The sequence below is a fragment of the Anomaloglossus baeobatrachus genome, chromosome 5, assembly GCF_048569485.1.
Source record: "Anomaloglossus baeobatrachus isolate aAnoBae1 chromosome 5, aAnoBae1.hap1, whole genome shotgun sequence".
In the NCBI taxonomy this organism is placed as follows: Eukaryota; Metazoa; Chordata; class Amphibia; order Anura; family Aromobatidae; genus Anomaloglossus; species Anomaloglossus baeobatrachus.
The window spans coordinates 475,397,187-475,401,559 of record NC_134357.1 but is presented as its reverse complement, the minus strand read 5'-3'; the positions used below and the strand labels follow the sequence as shown (position 1 = coordinate 475,401,559).

Genomic DNA, 4,373 nt, shown 5'->3' with positions numbered 1-4,373 from the left:
TCCCGGATCCGCTCCCCATTGACTTATATAGGTCCGAACTCCGGATCGGATCTGGACTTATTGTTCAACCCGCGGCGGATCCGCCAGACCAGGATTATTAGAAGTCCGCTCAACTCTACTCCTGAGGTAAAAGCCCCGGATCAGCAGTAATTGCCTCAGGTGATAGACTTGTCCATATATTCCACAGTCACTGCCGTCTGTAACAGCCACAGCTGCCACCACACGTTCTCCCAGGATCCTGTGCAGCGTGGATCTAATTTGCATATTAATGTGTGACAAAATATTACTTATTTTTTCCCTTGATTATTTTTTTCCAATTTAACTGCAACATTCATAGAATGCTTCACAAAACCTTTTAGAATTTACTGATAAAAAAAAGAAAATCTCCCTAACTGCAAATATTCCCTCTTCCAGGACTATATATAGCGGTCAGGTCGGCCCTGAGTTTGTGCTCGCTTCGGCAGCACATATACTAAAATTGGAACGATACAGAGAAGATTAGCATGGCCCCTGCGCAAGGATGACACGCAAATTCGTGAAGCGTTCCATATTTTGACGCATTTCTCAACCCCAATTTTTTTTGACACTCATTTACTGAGTTAACCGTTTCAGCCGCAGAGCGTTTTCTGTTTTTGCTGTTTTGTTTTTTGCTCCCCTTCTTCCGAGAGACATAACTTTTTTATTTTTCAGTCAATCTTGCCATATGAGAGCTTGTTTTTTGCAGGACGAGTTGTACTTTTAAATGAAACCATAAGTTTTACCATATAGTGTACTGGAAAACAGCAAACAAAATTCCAAGTGTGGAAAAACTGCAAAAAAAGTGTGATCGCACAATAGTTTTTGGGATATTTTATTCACCGTGTTCACTATATGGTAAACTGATGTGTGGGTGTGATGCCTGAGGTCGGTGCGAGTTTGTAGACACCAAACATTTATAGGTTTACTTGTATCTAAGGGGTTAAAAAAATTCAAAAGCTTGTCCAATAAAAGTGGTGTACGTTTTGCGCCATTTTCCGAAAACCATAGCATTCTCATTTTTTGGGATCTACGGCTCAGTGAGGGCTTATTTTTTTGCATCTCGAGCTGACATTTTTAATGATACCATTTTTGCGCAGATGCTACATTTTGATCGCCTGTTATTGCATTTTGCGTAAAACTTGCGGCGACAAAAAAACCCGTAATTTTAGCATTTGGAATTGTTTTTCCACTACGCCATTTACCAATCAGGTTAATTGATTTTATGTGTTGATAAATCGGGCATTTCTTAACGCGGCGATACCAAATATGTGTATATTTTTTATTTTTTAACCCTTTCATTTTCAATGGGGTGAAAGGGGGGTGATTTTAACTTTTAGGGTTTTTCTTATTTTTGAAAACTTTTTTTTTTATTTTACTAGTCCCCCTAGGGGGCTATATGGATCAACAATGCGATCGCTCTGCAAAACAAGGGGCAAATAACCCAAAACAGCTGTCTGTGGATGGATACCATGTTTTGGCATAGGTGGTCTCCTTGACTGGAGACTAGTGTTGAGCGGACCCGAACTTTAAAAATCCGGATCCGCCCGGTTTCAGAGTCCGATCCGGGTCTAACCCGACCCGGGTATCCAGCAGCACGATCCGGGTCTCTCTCTCTCTCTCTCTCCCTCTCACTCTCCCTCCCTCTCTCTGTCTCTCCTTCTCTCTCCCTCTCTCTCTCCTTCTCTCTCCCTCTCTCTTTCCCTCTCTCCCCCTCTCTTTCCCTCTCTCCCTCTCTCTCCCCCTCTCTCCCTCCCTCTCTCCTCCCTCTTTTCTCTCTCCCACTCCCTTTCTCTCTCCCCCTCTCCCTTTCCCTCTCTCTCCTCTCTCCTTTCTCCCGTCCCGGATCCGCTCCCCATTGACTTATATAGGTCCGAACTCCGGATCGGATCTGGACTTATTGTTCAACCCGCGGCGGATCCGCCAGACCAGGATTATTAGAAGTCCGCTCAACTCTACTCCTGAGGTAAAAGCCCCGGATCAGCAGTAATTGCCTCAGGTGATAGACTTGTCCATATATTCCACAGTCACTGCCGTCTGTAACAGCCACAGCTGCCACCACACGTTCTCCCAGGATCCTGTGCAGCGTGGATCTAATTTGCATATTAATGTGTGACAAAATATTACTTATTTTTTCCCTTGATTATTTTTTTCCAATTTAACTGCAACATTCATAGAATGCTTCACAAAACCTTTTAGAATTTACTGATAAAAAAAAGAAAATCTCCCTAACTGCAAATATTCCCTCTTCCAGGACTATATATAGCGGTCAGGTCGGCCCTGAGTTTGTGCTCGCTTCGGCAGCACATATACTAAAATTGGAACGATACAGAGAAGATTAGCATGGCCCCTGCGCAAGGATGACACGCAAATTCGTGAAGCGTTCCATATTTTGACGCATTTCTCAACCCCAATTTTTTTTGACACTCATTTACTGAGTTAACCGTTTCAGCCGCAGAGCGTTTTCTGTTTTTGCTGTTTTGTTTTTTGCTCCCCTTCTTCCGAGAGACATAACTTTTTTATTTTTCAGTCAATCTTGCCATATGAGAGCTTGTTTTTTGCAGGACGAGTTGTACTTTTAAATGAAACCATAAGTTTTACCATATAGTGTACTGGAAAACAGCAAACAAAATTCCAAGTGTGGAAAAACTGCAAAAAAAGTGTGATCGCACAATAGTTTTTGGGATATTTTATTCACCGTGTTCACTATATGGTAAAACTGATGTGTGGGTGTGATGCCTGAGGTCGGTGCGAGTTTGTAGACACCAAACATTTATAGGTTTACTTGTATCTAAGGGGTTAAAAAAATTCAAAAGCTTGTCCAATAAAAGTGGTGTACGTTTTGCGCCATTTTCCGAAAACCATAGCATTCTCATTTTTTGGGATCTACGGCTCAGTGAGGGCTTATTTTTTTGCATCTCGAGCTGACATTTTTAATGATACCATTTTTGCGCAGATGCTACATTTTGATCGCCTGTTATTGCATTTTGCGTAAAACTTGCGGCGACAAAAAAACCCGTAATTTTAGCATTTGGAATTGTTTTTCCACTACGCCATTTACCAATCAGGTTAATTGATTTTATGTGTTGATAAATCGGGCATTTCTTAACGCGGCGATACCAAATATGTGTATATTTTTTATTTTTTTAACCCTTTCATTTTCAATGGGGTGAAAGGGGGGTGATTTTAACTTTTAGGGTTTTTCTTATTTTGAAAACTTTTTTTTTTATTTTACTAGTCCCCCTAGGGGGCTATATGGATCAACAATGCGATCGCTCTGCAAAACAAGGGGCAAATAACCCAAAACAGCTGTCTGTGGATGGATACCATGTTTTGGCATAGGTGGTCTCCTTGACTGGAGACTAGTGTTGAGCGGACCTGAACTTTAAAAATCCGGATCCGCGCAGTTTCAGAGTCCGATCCGGGTCTAACCCGACCCGGGTATCCAGCAGCACGATCCGGGTCTCTCTCTCTCTCTCTCTCTCTCCCTCTCACTCTCCCTCCCTCTCTCTGTCTCTCCTTCTCTCTCCCTCTCCCTCTCTCTTTCCCTCTCTCCCCCTCTCTTTCCCTCTCTCCCTCTCTCTCCCCCTCTTTCCCTCCCTCTCTCTCTCCCTCTCTTTCCCACTCTCCCTCCCTCTCTCCCTCTCTCCCACTCCCTTTCTCTCTCTCCCTCTCCCTTTCCCTCTCTCTCCTCTCTCCTTTCTCCCGTCCCGGATCCGCTCCCCATTGACTTATATAGGTCCGAACTCCGGATCGGATCCGGACTTATTGTTCAACCCGCGGCGGATCCGCCAGACCAGGATTATTAGAAGTCCGCTCAACTCTACTCCTGAGGTAAAAGCCCCGGATCAGCAGTAATTGCCTCAGGTGATAGACTTGTCCATATATTCCACAGTCACTGCCGTCTGTAACAGCCACAGCTGCCACCACACGTTCTCCCAGGATCCTGTGCAGCGTGGATCTAATTTGCATATTAATGTGTGACAAAATATTACTTATTTTTTCCCTTGATTATTTTTTTCCAATTTAACTGCAACATTCATAGAATGCTTCACAAAACCTTTTAGAATTTACTGATAAAAAAAAGAAAATCTCCCTAACTGCAAATATTCCCTCTTCCAGGACTATATATAGCGGTCAGGTCGGCCCTGAGTTTGTGCTTGCTTCGGCAGCACATATACTAAAATTGGAACGATACAGAGAAGATTAGCATGGCCCCTGCGCAAGGATGACACGCAAATTCGTGAAGCGTTCCATATTTTGACGCATTTCTCAACCCCAATTTTTTTTGACACTCATTTACTGAGTTAACCGTTTCAGCCGCAGAGCGTTTTCTGTTTTTGCTGTTTTGTTTTTTG

The 4,373-nt window shown here is 43.2% G+C and overlaps 3 non-coding genes across 3 annotated transcripts; all 3 read left to right on the top strand.

Annotated features, from left to right (window-relative positions):
• Positions 1-448: 448 nt before the first annotated feature.
• Positions 449-555, top strand: LOC142313522 (U6 spliceosomal RNA). The gene has a single exon (XR_012754517.1). It is a non-coding gene; the product is annotated as a U6 spliceosomal RNA (small nuclear RNA).
• A 1,748-nt stretch (positions 556-2,303) lies between these two features.
• On the top strand, positions 2,304-2,410 carry LOC142313521 (U6 spliceosomal RNA). Its single transcript, XR_012754516.1, has one exon. It is a non-coding gene; the product is annotated as a U6 spliceosomal RNA (small nuclear RNA).
• Positions 2,411-4,171: 1,761 nt separating this feature from the next.
• On the top strand, positions 4,172-4,278 carry LOC142313527 (U6 spliceosomal RNA). The gene has a single exon (XR_012754522.1). It is a non-coding gene; the product is annotated as a U6 spliceosomal RNA (small nuclear RNA).
• The last annotated feature ends 95 nt before the right edge of the window (positions 4,279-4,373 follow it).